Here is an 18,190-nt window from a genome sequence, read left to right as displayed (position 1 = left end):
CCCCCCCCAAAGTTGGTGGGGGCTCAGCTCCAGCCGGTGGCCAGGGACTGGGGTGGCTCAGGCCAGCCTCGGGGTTGGACCAGCGGCCTGGTGCTGGAGCCGGTGCTTGGGTCCACTGGTGACCTGGGTCTCGGCATCAGACTGGTGCTGCAGCCCTCCGGTGGCCCAGGGGTCTTCTGGCCGCAAGGCAGTGGGGGCTGCTCAGGCAGAAGGGGTGGGGCCGACAGGCTAGCCTACCCGAAGGGAGGGTTCACCCGCCGCCCATGAGCCCCATGTCTCTCTGAGGATTCAGTGGCAGGATCTGGTGGTGTTTACTAGCTGGTACAAAGTCGACTCTCCTTTTTTGTTACAAGATTGATTGATTTATTTATTTATTTATTTATTCTTGTTTTCTCATGTGGTTTGGGTTGCACCCAAAACAGTGACCCCTAAGCCTGCAGTGGGCGCTGTGTACCAGCAGCCATGGGGCTCTCTGACGTGGGGAGCACTTGGTTCATTTTCAGCGATTTCTCAACCCTTTCTCTCCCCCTGGTAAGGTGAAGCCGGAAGGGTGCCCGCTAGTGGTGCAAGGGAACCAGACCTGTTCAGTGTGGTGAGACTGCTCGGGTTATTCAGGTCACCTTCTGCACTGGCTGGGGCATGGGGAAGCTCACCAGGTCAATTTTTATATTTGAACCAGGCAATATGAATTTAAATATCCAAACCAAATCATTTGGACTCCCCCCCTCCCCAGCTGAATTTTCTTCCCCAAACTGCTAGCGAGCAAGAGATCCCTGAGCTAAAGTCTCTGTCCGGGTTCAGTAACGGAGCGTGAGCTCCCTGGGCTCTTGATAGCTCGCTCATTACCATGGCAACCCACTTGCATGCTACAGATATTTTCTTCCCTTTGGACTCTGTGACTGTTATGCCTAGATCTCCTGTGCTCCTGGAGATGCCATACTGGCAGCTGTGCACAGATGGGGCTGGAATTTTTTCCCCCCTCAGCTGTTTCTGGGAGTGGAGAACATTTTGAACGTTTTTTGGTGTGTTTGATCGGCACGTCTCCGCAATGCTGGAAGCGTGGCTTGTGTAACATTGGAGTGGGCCCGGGCCAGCCTCTCCTGTGCAGTTCAGGGGAAGCCTCTGTTTCCGGCGAGCCTGTGCCTTCGGTTTAGTCCCAGTTCCCTGCTAAACTGCAAGCGCGGGTTGTGCTGTGTTGGAGCAGGTTGAATGGGAACTCAGTGAGGAGGTCAGTGTGGTCCAGTGGATGGGGTGCTGGACTGGGAATCGGGACACCTGTCTTCTATTCCTACCTCTGCCACTGACCTTCTGTGTGACCTTGGGCAAGTCACGTCACCTTTTTGTGGCTCTCTTTTTTCCCCCTCCCACCTTCTTTCTCTTGAGACTGTAGGCAGTGTGAGGTATGGGTTGTGTGTGTGCAAAGTCCCTAGCGCAATGGGGCCCTGATCTCAGCTGGAGCGTGTAGGCCCCTGTAATACCAGTACTGTCAGCTACAGGCTAGACTGAGACCCACTTGATATGCCCACTTGATTTGGGACCTAAGCCAGGATTGAAACCTAGCTGTCTGGAGGCAAAAGGCCAGGGACTGCGAGTTCCCTAGGCCACTCAGTTGCCTCACTGGGGAAATGTCAAATTGTGCTTTCCTTGGTGTTTCTTTCTGAGCAGCCCGTCTGGAGGAACCCTCCGTGCCCTGGCTATTTCAGAGACCTCTTGGGTCCCACTGCTGGGAAGGTGGTGAGGGGGCGAGGTGGAATCCTGCTTGGGCAGATACCTGCTCGGCCCATCCGTGTGTGTCCCCTTGGCAGCCATTTCAAACAGGGCGGCCATTTATGAAAATGCCAGGAAGTCTCCAGGTAGGTTGGTGCCTCGGGGTGTGCGCGCGCATGCTTTGCTGCTCTGTCTTGTAGACCATTCAGCAGGAAAGAGGTTAACTGGAAAGCAGCAGGCAAAGTGCGTGAGTCCACTTTGAGGTGGATAACAGCTGAAAGCTGTGTGCTTGACGTGAGGATCTCCATATAAGGCCAAGACAGCTGCAGATGCAGCCTGTTGTAACACCCGTGGCTGAGCCCTCTTGAGAAGAATGTTCCCATCTCCAGCTGGGCTTTGACTGTAGCCGAACGCTGTACAGTTGGGGACCTGGCTGACGCTGAAGCCCAGGCTGGCATCCAGGGATTTGGGTCATCATTCCACTTCTGACAGATCCTATGAGGATTGGGGTGAAGGGAGTGTAGTGTTTGTGACGTACATTCTCCCATTTCAGAGTACTGTCCCTGTTGTACAGATGTGGGATCTGAGGCGCAGAGGTTGTGTCTTGCCCCAGGCCGTCGAGTTGGCTCAGGACTCAGGAATGGAGCCTGGCTCCGAGTCCTGTGCTCAGGTCGCTGCTCTGCCTGCTGGTGCGGGTCTCGCTGGAAAGGTGTTTAGCCCTGCTCGGTGTTTGGACTTGCTTTCTTGTGAAAGTGAACATGGGCTTTCCTTAAAGGGGACCCCTGGCTGGACTCGGTGCCCCCAGGTTCTCTTCTCCCCTTTCATGTCCCCACTCCCAAATACTAACCATTAAAGATATCCCTTTTCTCCTGGAGAGGGTGAGCCGGGAATTATTTTTACTTCTGCTTTTACCTCCTGGCTGAGGCCCTCGGAAATCTGCTGCTGGGGCCTAGTATGCAGAGACAGGCGTGCACATAGACAGCATTTGCCTCTGTTCTCTAGCCCCACTCATCTGTTCCCTCAGAAGCCATCGCCTTCCCACTGTTAACTGAGGCCTTGATCCTGGCATGGGCCCACACAGAAGTACCTTGCATCCATGCAGAGCAACTTGCAGGATCAGGGCTGAAATTTAACATGGGCATGTTGTTCTGTGATGGACAAGCAGCTTGGGGGTCAGAGCGGAGGACAGGCAGGCAGGACTCTGGGCTCTACTACAGATTTCCTGAGCCTGGGAGGTGAGGCCTGATCTCCCATCAAACTGGGCCAACATTTTTGCAGGCACAACTTTGCGCCAGAGTGACTTTCCCCTGCGGTTTTGTACTGGCAGAGAATTGCTGTGGGAATCGTCAATGAACGGTGAGTGTAATTCACTGCGGGTGCACTACTGTAACTGCAAAAGCAAAGGCTGGATTTGCAATTCAGAACTTTGGTGCCTCAGTTTCCCTGTCTAAAATGAGGATAATGCCACCTCACAGAGGGTGTGAACATTCTGAATGTCTGGAGGGCATCTGGAGCTAGTGGGATGACGGGCAATCGCTGTTGGTAAAGGCCATACCAGAACAGGCCCCGATCCGTAGTACTTCTGGATCTCCACCGTCTGATGCGCAAGTCAAGGCTCTTTGCTTGCTCCCTTACCATCCCAGGTGGGCATGGAATGGTGATACACAGGGCTGAAGCGAATGACAGAACAGCGAGGCTGCTGGGGATTTGCTCAGGACCTCCACCTTGGCGTACCAGAGAAGACGTTGCACTTCCTCGCTGCCAGTAATAACTTACTTTTCGATAGCCTCATGTGAAGCCCAAGCAAGTTGGAGTCTGCCCATTGACTCCATTGAGCTGTGGTCAGACCCCTGGTGACTGGCTCGTTGCTGTAAATGCTAGGCTCCTCACTAAAGATGTGGGATAAATTTCAGAGTATCATGCCAAATGTGCTGTGCTTGCTTCCCTGTTAAAGGGGAGTGGGCAGTGATCAGGGCACTGGTCTTGCACTTGGGAGACCTGGGTTCAATTCCCAGCTCCCCCATAGGCTCCCTGTGTGACCCTAGGCAAGTCACTTAATTTCTCTGTGGCTCAGTTTCCCCATCTGTACAATGGGGATAATAGCCCTGCTTCTGCCTCACAGGGGTGTTGTGAGGATAAATACTGTAAAGATTGCAAGGCGCTCAGATTCTGCAGTAATGCATGCCCTTAGAATGGATGTAGATTTAACCCTACAGAAGGATTTAAATTCCTGGGAACAGTAGTTTAGGAGCTGCTAGCGGATGGGGGAGAGGATGTCTTAGGATGGTGCTACTGAAAGGAGAGGATAAGGGCAGGGAGCAGTGACCATATTTCATAGGCCAAATCACTTGGTTGTGGTATGGGAGAGCAGCTGCCTGTGCTCATCGCAGATGGAGAATGAGATCCGGGAGGGGCAGGGTGGCTAGCTTTAATTATGTCGGAAGGAGTGGGGAGATGGTGGTTTCCCTTCCTACTTGATGAATCTATGGGTGACAGCTACAGTCTATTCTTTTATTGAGCCAGCTAAGGTCACTTTCAAGAGGCTTTTGTCTAATGAATAAATCTAGGATGATAAGCCTGTTAGATGATCTATAAGAATGTAATAAAATCTGCCCAATAGAGAGCACTGGTTCCATTGTAGCCATATTGATAGCATTGTGTCTAGTGGCAGGCAGTATGAAGTGCTCACTAAGCCGTGCCATTGTCCTGCTGCAGATCACATGGCATCACAGAGGATTTCATTGCAAGGGCAGCAAAATGACCAGTTCCTTCAACACAACTAGGTTGCAGCTATGCTATACAGAGCACAGTGCTTAGATCTTACGGGGTGGATTGAAATCACTGATTTTAATCATGAATTAAATCAGCAAGCAGGAAATCTTGATGTAAATAATCAGTTTTAATCTTGGTTTTGCATTTGTACTTTTTTTTTAAATCTCTAAAAAAAGAGGTGGAAAGTGGCTCATATAACTTGGTACTTCATTTTTACTAACTACTAGGGTACATTCTATCTGTACACATCTATTTAAACAATTATATAGCTTAACATGCATGTAAACAGTAAGAATCTGAATAAATACATTTTTGTTAGAAAATGGTGAATGATGCATTTCGTTACTTGATTGACTTTTTTAGTTGTGATTTGTGTCCAGCTGTATTTGGATGGAAACTGGAAATTAAATTAATGCACAAAAACAGCATTTTAATTTTTTTTAAATAAAAAATACCTTAAATGTGCTGGGTACACAAATTTTTTTTTAAAGTAAGTTTATTCAAACATACAAGTAAATTTAAATGCAAAACATGTTTTGCATTTAAAACTGATTTATTAAACAAAGGAAGGTTCTTTAGTTAGTGAATTGGACTTATTGTTCACCATGGCCTTCAGGATTTTAGAACTAGTAGATCTCATGCTCTCTCACCTTGTTTTTATTCAAAGGTTGGAAGAGGAAAGCAAACTTTACAACTTTTTCAGCTCCCAATTGGTTTCTCAAATTTGAATGACCTAGGAACCGAACTAGTTGAACAAACTGAAATGAAGAAAGTATTCTTTCTGCACGGGCAGAAGAGGCTCCTGCTGTCAAAAACTAGTTTAGCACATCAACAAACCCAGATTCCAAGTGCTAAGCCTGTGACTTTTTCACCAGTTCAGTGGTTTGGCTTTCTTTAAAATTCTAGCAACAAACATGTAGGGCTTGAATGTTGTTTTGGTATTTACTTGGTTATTTTAATATATTGTAGTAAATTTAGGCCTTAAAAGGTTACATTAATCTCAAATTTAATTGTAAATCAGTTTATTTTTACAAAAAAAAAAAAAAGCATTTAATTTAAATGAACAAATAAGATTTTTTTTTTTAAAAGTAAATTGATTTTTATCCACCCTGCCTTCTTACCATCAAGGTTTATGGGAGACATCCAAAAAGCCACTGCAAGGGCTTTTCGTTACTGGTTGCCTTCCACTAGAGAATTCTTTTTTTCTGTTATCCTGGTGCCAGATTTATCACTCTGGGTTTTTTGGTTTTATTTCTCCTCCCCAGGCTTTGTCTGTTTCTAGTGAGTTTCTCTTGGATCTATGTTTTTTGCATAGGAGGCCGGGTTATACTTTGTTAGAAGCTCTTTAGTTCAGTTTCATAACGATATCCCCTTTTGGATAAAAGCATAGGACTTGGAGCTAAGAGATCTAGTTTCTATTTACCACTGATTTTCTGGCTTTGGGAAAGTCACTTAACCTCTCTGGGTATGTCAATGCTGAACAATAAGCTTGGGTCTGTGGGACCCAGACATGTGAATTCAGTGGGTTTGTTTACACTATAGCGTAAGACCAGGATTAGTAGAACTCGAGTTAGCAGACACTGGGTTTGTTAACCTAGGGCATGAGCGTCTACACTCATTTGTAACCCCAGGTTAGGAATTGTTGAACTCCCTGCCCCAAGCTGGGTCTCCAGCATCTACACTTCATTATGTGGGCCAGAGTCCAACCACCCATATCCCAGACTTTCTAGCAGCCTCCCAGAATGTGGCCGCTCTAGCCCTTCATTCGTGGTACAGAGTGGGAAAACTTGATTGTTCAGCAGACTTGGCTTTCCAGGGGACAAAGAAAGTCAGCCCATGGAATTGAGATACTTTTGGAGGACTCCCAGAGCACAAGTCTAGTGGGGCTGCATCTACACTGCAAAGCAATAGGGCTTGAACCCTGGATCCTGGATTGACTCAGGTTGGGTCCTGGCACCCTAGATCTGAGTCCTGGGTTAGCACAATTTGTGTATAGATGGAAAGGGGGTTAGTCTTGAGCCTGAGTTCAAACCCTGGGCTCACGTTGCGGTGTAGACATGTTATGTGTTTCTAAGCCCATGCTTGAGCATCCACACTATATTTTAAACCTGACTTCACAGTTCCTGGACCCTGGACTCCTAGCTGTGCTGGTGCATCTATACTGCACTGCACAGACCTCCAGACTTGGGTCTGCGGCTTGACCTGCATCCACACTGCAGAATGACAGGGTTTGGACCTGAGTCACAGAGGGACTCCCTCCTCTCCCTCCCCCCTGCAGGGTCCTGAGTGCTTGCTGATCTGACTCAGACTGATTTGCATGTGGACAGAAGTGGGACTTGGGCTCAAAGCTGAGTCAGAACCCAGGGTTAATGTGCAGTGTAGACATACCGTCCGTGCCTTGTTTTTCCCCACTGGTAAGGTGGGGATGATACTGTCCCATAGGAATGCCGTGAGGCTTAATTAATGTGCGTAAAGGACAATGAGCTCCTCAGTTGGAAGCTGATATAGAAAGGCAAATTAATATTATTCCTATTCCTTTCCCTTCCCCTTCCTGAACGAATAGAGTCATGGAGTTTCAGGCTAGAAGTGACCACCAGATCATCTCATCTGACCTCCTGAATAGTACAGGCCACCAACAATACCTCTGCATGGAACTGCCGTGCTGCTGGAGATGCCGGATTCTAGTTGTCATGGAAAACAGAAATCCTGATTGCTTGTGGCCATTAACGATCCTGTAGCCTCTTAATTAAGAGCTCCTAGGAGCTGGCTCCAGTGCTGTGTCCTTGCTGCAGTACCTATGCCATGGTCACCAGCACACTGAAGTATTGCAATGGGACCTATCTGGAGTTCTCTTGAACACCACATGGGAAGTTTGGCTAGCGTAGAATATAGTGGCTCAGTTACAGAGGTGTTGCAATGGCTGCCAATTTTGTTTTCAGTGCAGTTCAGGGTGTTGAGTTTACATTATAAAGCCCTGCTTGGTTTGGGTACTGGGTAACATCAGAGATGGCCTCTGGTCCAGCTCACCCTCCCAGTGGGCAAGGTCAGCTGGTGCACTGTAGCTACCAGTCTCCAGGTTTGAATTCTGGAGGCAGAGTGTTAGCTGGGAGCCCTCTGCCCTGGGATTCACTTTGCCTCTTGATCTGGCAAAGCTGGTGGTGTTGATCTGAGATCTGTGTGCTCGTTTAGGCTGGTGCTGAATTTTGTTCCTGGGCTGGAGTCTTTGGACTGACACAAAAGCTAGTATCTCTTACTGGCTTAATATTGGGCATGAACCCATACTGCTTTGATGGGCACGTGCTGTGTAGGGAACCACAACCGCAGCCTCGTTACCGCCGTTCCTCCTGCGTTGGGTTCACTTCCTGTCCAAAATAGCAGCATAGCACTGGTGTTAAACAGCCACTGCTTTGTACTCCTGAGGTGGCTGCATTTCAGCAATGGCTGCACAGATGGAGCCCTTTGTATAATTTGTGGATCACTTTGCAGAGTATTGGAGATCCTTCAGGATGAGAATCTCTCTAACTTTATTTTTAATGAATATTTTATATTTGAAAATGTTAACGTAAAATATTTGAACACTAAAATGATGTGAATTTTTCTTCCGTTTGCTCCCTCGGCTGTTTCAGCCCCATTGAAAATGTAGAGCAGAGTAAGAAACCCTCCGCCCATGATCGTTTTTAAGGAAAGCCTGTACCAGAGACACTCTCCCAGCAAAGTCATGCAGCATTAAGGCCATCCCTTTGGTGTGAGATTGCAGTGGGTAACAAGCCTCGATTCTTCCGAGCAGGGTGGCTGGGCACTAAGGGAACCAGTGTGGCATGGAGGTGCAGAAATGAATTTTCTGGTTCTTGGCAGAAAATAAAAAGCCCCTTTTGTTTGTTTTCAGCTCCCTCCCCTCATTGCCCCCTTTTAAATGTTGTGTTCCAGATTTAATCATCCCTGGTTATGTAAGAGCGCTTGGCTGCTGCAGAGGGCTGGAACGTGTCGGAACGAATACACACAGTGCCGTGGCACCTACTCGGAGCAGATCTAGAGAACATGGCACTCAGACAATCCTCCTGTGTGCTCTTTGCTAGAGCTCCTGCTATTGCTACCATGCTCAGAGCTGTGCTGTTGTTGGCAATAGTGGCAGAAGTTCAAGGAGAAAGACCAGCGCTGGTCAGGACTAGAGCTTGACAGCCTCTGATGGCTGCTAGACAAGTGTTTTAAGCCCCAAAAGTCCCCAAAACATTCATAACCCTGTGCCCTTTCTCCCCCCCAACATCTAAAAAATGTACAGAATTCAGGGTCTGGCACAGATGAATCCTGTTTGTTTATAGGACCCCTCTGCATCCTAAAGATGAACTTCTCCTTGCAGGATCCCACAGAATAAACACAAAACAGTCAAGGTCTCTTCCTCTTTCTTCTCTTCTCTCTCCCTTTAATACCTTGCTGGCTGGCTGTGACTTCTCTCTTCCACTACGGATCTCAAAAGGGTTACTTTCTTTCCCTTGTTCCCCTCTTTCCCTTCCCCCCTCCCCCCCAAATGGCTCTGTTTACTCGCACACTGTGAGGAAGCAAGGATTGGAAATGGGACATGAAGCATTTGGAATCCAGCCCAGTGGCCATAAGTAATTCAAAAGCCTAATTGAAATGAATTGGTGGGTCTCAATCCAGTTCCCATGGGACAGGTGCCCATGTCAACTGGTATCTATTCTGGGAGTGGTTTCTTAACACCCTTGGCAGTTTCCCTAGGGAGGCAAAGGAGAGGATAAGTTGCAGAGGCCGAACTTGGCTCCCGAGGTGCTCACTCCAGGTCAGGGCTGAGGCAGCGTAGAAGAAGCATGTGTTGGTGTTCCCCATGGTATCTGCTGTATGGGTAAGACTGGGCTGGAGCCCCCCAGGGCCATCTGGACAGTTCCCTTCACCAGCGCTGAGTTCTTGGGGAAGTATCAAGCTCTGGAGAGCTGTAGGTTCGAAAGGTGGCCTATGCAAAACTTGGCTTGAGCCCCCTTGCCACAGCACTCCTTCCCCTACCCTTGCTCAGCCTCCAGCCCTGCTGTCTCTTTGTCAGTCCCTGGACATACGGAATTGTGGTCACTGCCTGTATCTCATGGTGGTCCAGTAGGGACCCAGCCTTCAGTCAGATTTCCTGTGGTGTCACATAGTGATTGGTATGGACTGTGAACTGGCAGCTTCTGAATTCTGAGCGGGGCTCGTTGCTCTGCAGCTTGTGGCTTCCCAGCCAACTGAGCAGCTGTGCCAGCTGCTAAAAGCCCTTAAACACCAGCATGTTAAAAATCAAGGCCAGTCTGCCACGGGGTGTTTGTTGGAATTCCAGGGTCTTTCCTGGGGTGTCAGTGCACTGTCCTGTGCTGCTCTTCTGGTGTTCTGAGTAGGGATAGGCAACTGGGTTTGATTCGGACTGGGGCTACCCCTGGCTCCACCAGGAACCTTCCCTCCCACCGCCCCAAACGCAGACTGAGTCGTTGAGGGCTGAAGAAGTTCGGGTGTGCCTCCACCCCACCCCGCTTGTTGCTGTTGTCTCAATTGACAGATCTATGAGGTCGGACTGATCCTTGAGACTGAAGCTGCAGATCTTTGGGTGTTCCACCCATTGCAAAGTGTTACCTGGTCCTCTTCCTTCAAGCGTGCATTAAAAGGGCTGCCCTTGACCATAAGCCATGCAAGTGACTTGGTGGCGACTACAAAGGCTCCCTGATAGTGCTCTCCTTGGCAGCAGAAGCAGACAAGAAGGCACCTTTCCACCTTCATCTCAGACTGCAGCTTGGGAACCCAGAAGTCCCTAAGGGGATTGTTGCTACTGAGGGATGGACTGTTCTATCTGAAGGCAGTGGGGCATCCAGGGGCAGTGCCCCCAGATGATGGTTGTGCTGGGCCAGGCCTGAACTTGGGCTGCTTTACACAGCATCTCTGCTTAAGGTTCAGCTCTGTAAGGTGTCTGATGGCTTGGCTCCGCTCCTGTCGACTGCAGTGGTGCAGGGCTGAGTACTGTTGCAAGTCTTACTGCATTTGGACGGCGGATTAGGCTGGCTTGTAGAGAATCCTCTTTAGGCTGACGCGGTATTAGGTTGTTTTTTTTTTTGGGGGGGGGGGCAGATAGTGAAGCTGCTTTGTTTAATTTCCTGTAGAGCACAGAAATCGGAACACTTTATTCCTTTCCCGTTGACTCTGACGTTGAACTCTTTTCTGCATTGTAGAAGATAGAACCTCATCAGGAAATGATTCAGAGCTTGCACAAGAGAGGTGGGAGGTGAGGGAGAGACAGACGTCTTCTCTCCAGTGCTGCTTGTGTGCCGTTCTCTGTGAAAGGTCTCTGGGGTCTAATCCAAGTTCACTGGGAAGACTTGATGATGAGGTTATAGAAGTGGAAAGTCAAACACAGTTCGTCTTGCATGTTTGGTAACCCCAGCTGGGGAGTGTATTCCATGGGCTTCGTGTTGGAATCAGAATGCATGCTGTAGGCAAGTGTGTGTATAAATACTATCTGTCCTACCTAAGGGAAACGCTAATGCAATTCCTCCTTGGCTCTTACTCCAATGATGCTACTAGCATCTAGATCTGCAATTGCTCATACTGTGCGCTTGCTCTCCTGCGCCCTCCCCTGGCACCAGTGTGTTACAAACCGAGAGAATGGAGGGCACCATTTTGTGCTTGCCGTTTTCACTGGACAGTGACTGTGGCTTTGCTCCCTGCCTCAGCAGAGAGGACATAGCTAAGTCTTGTCTCTCCGTCTCCCACCTCTTCAAGCTTTCTTGAGGCATAGTGCCATCGCTCCATGCAGAGACTCCTGTTCGAATTGGGGCGGGGAGAGTTGCATGTGTGGAGCCAGGATTGAATCTGGCCCGGAACATACAGGATAGGAGCTGATGCTCCACCTTTCTTGTCCATCCTGGGGATGGAATGAGGAGGATCACAGGCATTGAAGCGTGAGCTGAGATTGGAGCATCAGCCTTGGCTCATGTGTGCTAGGTAGGGGCTGGACCCAAAGGCTTCCACTGACTGCAGCACGCTTGGGATCTGGCCCCCAATGAATATTTGCATGTGTAGCTTTATATCACATGTCTGAGGAGTATCACATGTCTGAGGACCATTACCAGGAGTAATGGTCTCAAGTTGCAGTGGGGAAGGTTTAGGTTGGATATCAGGAAAAACTTTTTTCACTAGGAAGGTGGTGAAACACTGGAATGCGTTACCTAGGGAGGTGGTAGAATCTCCTTCCTTAGAAGTTTTTTTAAGGTCAGGCTTGACAAAGCCCTGGCTGGGATGATTTAATTGGGGATTGGTCCTGCTTTGAGCAGGGGGTTGGACTAGATGACCTCCCGAGGTCCCTTCCAACCCTGATATTCTATGATTCTATGAAGGCTTAACTGACATTGCCGCCTTGTGATTGTCTCTGGCATCCCTGTGTTAACTCCTCCTCCCTGTATTGGTATTTACTTTCCTTTAAAGAATAAAAAATTAAATGCAACTTAGCACTGCTCCAAAGGAATGTTTTTAGTATAACTGGGTGACTCATGCAGGGAGAGGTGCTGGGTTTCAGCCGCTAGGACCCAACGATTCCCCTGCTCCGTTGCTGATACTGGAGCCCAGTTAGTGCTAGTTGTGATGGTGCAGACACCTGCCTGGTAGGAAGTGAAGAGAGACCCTCCCAGAGCCCTGTGAAAAACCACCAGAGTAAAACCTTCCAGTCACTACCGGTCAAGCCCGCATCCTGTAGGTGAAATGCATGCTCTCAGGGGGCTTCAGACTCTTCCAGAATGGGCCCCACATTTTAATAGAGAGGGTTTAGTAACTACCTGCCTTCCTATTCACAATCATGGCCCTGCCGCCCTTCCCTGGCATCCTGGTGGTAACTGCAGCATTGGCATGGACATCTAATGCATCTGCAGCTTCCTTAAGTGCAGTCTAGGAGGTGGAGATAAGGAAGAGGGGCGGCCAGCACTGTGTGACTGCCCAGCACTCTGCAGACAACCAGCAAGTGCTCTGCAGTCCACAGTTCAGGAACCTCTGCGCTATCTAGAAGCTTTTCTTTCTGTACCCTACAGTACAGTCGCTAGCAATGAGCAAAGCCGCCCTGGCCCTCTCTGTGGCAAGTCAGGTTCCTGTAGAAGGTGATTTTCTGCTTGTACTGTGTATGTGTTTTCCATTTTGTGGTATGTACACTTACCTAGCTTCAGAGTGTCTCCTCTGACTCCTGGGCTACGCAGGATAAGTAACTCCTGGGTTAGACCCTTGGTGTGCCAACTTTCATCTTCTCCCAAGAGGAGTGTAAAACTCTGGGGGGAGGGTTATTGACAATTGAGAAAGGCCTGCGAGGGCTGGGTATTTTCTGGTAAGTTGTCATGTATCTTGTGTCCCTATTTATCCTATGACAGGTTTCAGAGTAGCAGCCGTGTTAGTCTGTATCCGCAAAAAGAACAGGAGGACTTGTGGCACCTTAGAGACTAACAAATTTATTTGAGCATAAGCTTCCGTGGGCTACAGCTCACTCCATCGGATGCATAGAATGGAGCATATAGTAAGAAGATATTTATATATACAGAGAACATGAAAAGGTGGAAGTACCCATACCAACTGTAAGAGGCTAACTAATTAAGAGGAGCTATTATCAGCAGGGGGGGAAAAGTTTTGAAGTGATAATCAAGATGGCCCATTTCAGACAGTTGACACGAAGCTGTGAGGATACTTAACATGGGGAAATAGATTCAATTAGTGTAATGACCGAGCCATTCCCAGTCTCTGTTCAAACCTAAGTTAATGGTATCTAGTTTACGTGCCACAAGTACTCCTTTTCTTTTTGCGGATACAGACTAACACGGCTGCTACTCTGAAACATATTAATTCAAGTTCAGCAGCTTCTTGTTGGAGTCTGTTTTTGAAGCTTTTCTGTTGCAAATTTGCCACCTTTAAGTCTGTCCCTGAGTAATTAGAGAGGGTGAAGTGTTCTCCTACCGGTTTTTGAATGTTATGATTCCTGATGTCAGATTTGTGTCCGTTTATTCTTTTGCAATGTGGTTTTCCCTTTCCTCTCTCTCCATCGTGCGTGGGTCTGCTCTGCCGGTTGTGTGGTACAGGCATCTCCATGTTCAGCTGGACCGGCATCGGGTTAAGTAAAGCCCGTTCAGGGTTCTCCTCCCTCTCAGGTCTGTTGGTTGTGCCCAACTGGTTTGGAGAGTCAGTGTTTCACCTCAAGGAGACTGCTTGTTCCTGACTCTCCAGGTTCCTGCCCTGGACTGGCATGGGTTGTTCCATCAGATGTTCACCTTTGCCACCTTTCGCTAAAGAGAGTCCATTTGCCTGGCTCATTTCCCCCCACTGCTTTCTTTTGGCGGTGTCCTGTGTTTGCCAGGACCCTGTGGATCAGATTATACAGCAGCAGTGGAAGGGTGGTGCCCATACTTGCTCAAGGAGTGTGCTTGTTTGCACTTCAGGTGTGGGAGACTGTGTGATTCCCCCTGACCTTTGCCCTGTACCTTTTGGCTTCAGCTCCTTCGAACTGGCTGCTGATGCTTGGGGCTGGGCTGGGGGGCCAGCGGGCTGTGTGAAATCCTGCCCGCGTCGGCAGAGGTTACTCACTCAGCGCTGCAAACTCCATGTTTAACAGAGCCGCTTTCCAAGCCCAAGTCCTCACTCTGGCCTCATCCATTGTAACAACATTTAGTAGGTGTGTAGTTAGTTAGGTCTCTGGGGTTGCTAGCCCACTCCCATAAGAACAGCCACATTGGGTCAGACCAAAGGTCCATCCAGCCCTGTATCCTGTCTACCTACAGTGGCCAATGCCAGGTGCCCCAGAGGGAATGAACAGAACAGGCAATCTTTGAGCGATCCATGCCCTGTTGTCCGGTTGCAGCTTCTGGCAGCCAGAGGCTAGGGATACCTAGAGGATGGGTTGCATCCCTCACCATATTGGCTAATGGCCACTGATAGACCTATCCTCTGAGTTGAGTGGGATGCACTCTTACCGGTGCAATGATGGGCGAGGGGACAAACCATGCCGTACAATTGCTGTCTTTGCAGCAGCGTCCTCCCTGGGTGTTGACACAGCCTCAGCCATGCTAGTCTGCCAAGCACGTATTCTGGTGAGTCTGGATATTCCCTCTCGTGGCTGGCAAAGGGGAGGAAGGAATAGGAATAAAAACTGCAGGTTCCCTCCTGTCCTGTCCCCTTCAAATAAATGTGCCAGGGCTCTATTACCTGAAACTCCTCCCAGGAGACTGCAGGGTGTGTCTGCACTGCAATATAAGCCCAGGGGTGAGTCACTGGACCCTGGGTTGGAGAACCCAGGGCTAGGGCAGTTACGCTGATTACTGACCCTAGGTTGAGAATTTTTGAACCCGGGCCCCAATCCAGGGCTCCAACATCCACCCCGCAGTACGCAGGCCTGAGTCCAGCCAACCGTATCTCAGGCTTCCTGGTGCCCTCCTGTTATGTGGCCGTTGTAGCCCTTCGTGGGAAAACTTGACTGGTCACACCACGCGTCACGGGAAGTTTGAGCAGCCTGCCAACGCATCCTGCTGAGCTGTCACTTGGGCCCATGTGCTCCCAGCAACATGGCGGAGCCGCCATTTGAAGGCCTTCTCTCACTTGTGCTTTCACTCTCCTTTTAAGGAGGACAGAGGATAACAGCATAAGTGAAACAGTGGCCCGGGGTGTCCTTTGTGTTGGTAAATAACCAGATTCTTCGGGAACAAGTCTGAGCCGCTCTTTCAGTTGGCCTGGCTTTGGTCCCTGGCATGATCGGGGCAGGGAGCAGGACTGAATTTACACAACAATCCAGAGGAGTGAAAGCTCAGGCTTTGCCACAGAAAAGTGAAGCGATGGTGCTTCTAGGACTCTAGCTGGAGTTCGTGAAAGTTTCTCCCTCTTTTCCCCCCCCCCTCCCTCCCCCAATATTTACAGTTACTGGAAAGCTGGGTTTTATTTTTGTATAAGACAAAAAAATCCTTTTAGGGACTGACTTCCTTGCCACATCAAATGGCAGTGCCAGCCTGTGGTTTCTGGAACATGATGTAATTGTGTACTTGGTCTGTCCATTCCCCCTTCCCCGCAGATCTCAAGGTGATTCACAAACACCAGGGCCAAGGATTTCAAAAGGGACTCGTGATTTTTAGGCATCTCTGATTTTTGGCTGCCTAACTTGAGATGCCCTAGGTGGCCCTGATTCTCAGAAAGTGGTGATCCCCTGATCTTTGGAAATCAAGACCCATTAATGTGTCTGAGGCTGAGCCCCTCCGTATTGTTGCACCCAGAATCACTGGTCGCTTAATAATCTTGCCTGGAGTCTTGTATGTTCTGTCCCTTCCCCCTCCATTTTGTCTGTCTTGTTTAGTATTATTTGTATTGCTGTAGCGCCTAGCATGGACCTGGGCTCCATTGTGCTAGCTGCTGTATAAACACAGAACGAGGAGGGCAGGGGCCGTCTCTTATCCTGTGTTTGTACAGCACCTTGCACAGTGGTTCTTGGTTGGCCCTTAGGCTCTATCATAATATATACAGTTAAGTCTCTCAGCGTTTTTGTGAGGTAGGGAAACGTTTTCCACATTTTACATCTGGATAAACTTAGGAAAGTGGGGTTAAGTAACTTGCCCAAGGTCACAGTTAGTCTGTAGCAGGGTTGGGACCAGATTCCCAGGAATCCTGATTCCCAACCCCTTGCGCTAAGCACTAGTCCACGCTTCCTCACTTATTTTTTTTAACTGCATAGGCAGCTCTTGAAGATGCTTCAGTGGTAACTGTGTTCGTTTCCATGGCAAAGCACACTACAATGGTTGCCAAAAATAATTCTCCTTGCCAGCCTCGCCATCTGCAGGAGGAAGTGTCAGAGAAGCTGGTTTGGATGCTTTCTCTGGGCCCTTTTTCTCTTCCTCTCCACAGTATTTGAAATGTGTAGGCTTCTGTTCCGCTCACCTTGCTATTTTCACAGCAAGGGTTTAAGCAGTGCTAGGGAGAGGGATACGGGGAGCAAGGAAGGGGTTGAAGGCCGGCCCAAATGGAGGCTGGTGCTGAGATCAGTCCATTGTAGAGCCATTTTGGGAACACTCCTTGTTGCAATGTGCCGGTGGTCCCAGTGTCTGGCCGGGGGAGGACTCTGTGGGCCAAGACAGGCTTTTCATGGGCAGCTAACTCAGGTTAGCTGACCTGAGAATATTAGGCCTCCAGCTTCTGCTGCTTTGGGTCCTGGAGGAAGTGGGGTTTCAAAGGGCTCTGTGTGAGAGGGCTACTGCCAGTTGAAGCAGCTGGAGGCGGTGATGGGAGTGAAGGAGTGGGAGAGACGGGGGGCCAGTGCTGGAGGTGACACTCTAATCGGATGAGAAGGAATGACTGCTCCAGATGGACCTGTCAGCTTCAATGAGTGCCGCCGACACCTCTCCCACTCCCTGTCTCACTTTCTCTCTGCTTCTTCTTTTCCTCTCCCCCTTGTCTGATCCCCTTCCACGTTCTTTTGCTTCCCCCTTCCTGGCTTGGATCCTCTCTGGCTTTTGCAAGTAACCCCAGGGCCTTAGGCTGGGTACTGCCTATTAAAGGGTCAGTTGCCCACTTCCTTGTGCCCTTGTTTTGAGGCCAGCGTTTGCTGATTAGAGGGGGAGGCACTAGGCCTTTGCAGCCCACATGAAAGGGAGAAGGCAGAGCTGGAATCTTAAGCTACGTTTATACTTGTGGCGGTGTGTAGAGTTCAGGCACTATATGTGTGGCTGCATGCAGCAGTGAAAGGCTCTAGCAGCAGGGAAGGTTTCTGGCAGGAGGGGAGCTGCAGTAGCCTCTCCCCGCTGCCAGAGCCTTTCACTGCAGCAGGAAAAGGCTCTGTCAGTGGGATGCTACGCTGCTGAAATAGCAGCCTGAACATGGGAGGCAGAGCTTGGACAGGTACATACCCTGCACGGCTCTCTACCCTGGGAGTTTGGGCATGTAGGCCGCTCATCCAAGTCAAGTCCACTGCTGTTTCTACCCAGGCTGGCTGGGTGTGCGGTGTCTGCACTCTACATGCTGCCGGCAAGTGTACCCCGAGGCTTGGACTGTCCTGCAGCAAGGGGTGTCATGGGGCAACCATGCGCCTCGCTGTGGATTGCAATGCCCTCCATGTAGCGCACATTTTATGTCTAGAGCCTGGTTCAAACCCAACTCTTTCTCTGTGGATTGAGGATGAAATGACTCCACTCCCATCGCTGGATCAGAGTCCATCCCAAAGACTGTTACAAAAGTGCATGCAAAAAATCCTCCCCTGCCCACAAGGACATGCAGGATCCTGCCGTCTCCGTCTCTGGGGAGCGTAGCAAAGGGGTGCTGACGCTACCGACCTTTTCCCTGGCCTCTGGCCCTGGGCGTGGCGGCTGCTGTGGACTCCTCCTCTCCTGGATCAGTGGGGGAGAATATGCTCCAGCAATCGAAAGAGGGGAACAGAGTGACACTTCTCCTGTGCCCTGCAGCACCTTAACAAAGAAGACGCCAACTATGATGTAACAAGGCCAGATTCTCAGTGTTTTTCTGCTGAAGTCGGGAGAGGAATTCCGATGTACACCACCTGTCCCGTAGGCTACGTCTGCACTATGATCTAGTGTAGCTGCAATAGCATGGGCAGTGGGGCCATGGCTTAGCTGCAGCGAGTACAAACCTGCTTGAAGCCGGTGGGTATGTCCTTGATGCAGGTAAGCCATCCCTGCGCTGCTGCCGCTCATACGACCATGACTACACAGCTGTTTGTTCTCTCACT

The 18,190-nt window shown here is 49.6% G+C and overlaps 1 protein-coding gene across 7 annotated transcripts in view; it reads left to right on the top strand.

The window, feature by feature from the left end:
• Window positions 1-18,190, top strand: part of LOC102941049 (myosin phosphatase Rho interacting protein) — a 171,835-nt gene that overhangs the window by 64,246 nt on the left and 89,399 nt on the right. The gene's annotated exons all lie outside the window — the stretch shown is intronic.

The sequence above is a fragment of the Chelonia mydas genome, chromosome 10, assembly GCF_015237465.2.
Source record: "Chelonia mydas isolate rCheMyd1 chromosome 10, rCheMyd1.pri.v2, whole genome shotgun sequence".
NCBI classification, from domain to species: Eukaryota; Metazoa; Chordata; order Testudines; family Cheloniidae; genus Chelonia; species Chelonia mydas.
Note: the sequence above shows the minus strand (reverse complement) of the source record. Positions and strands in the feature narration are given on the sequence as shown.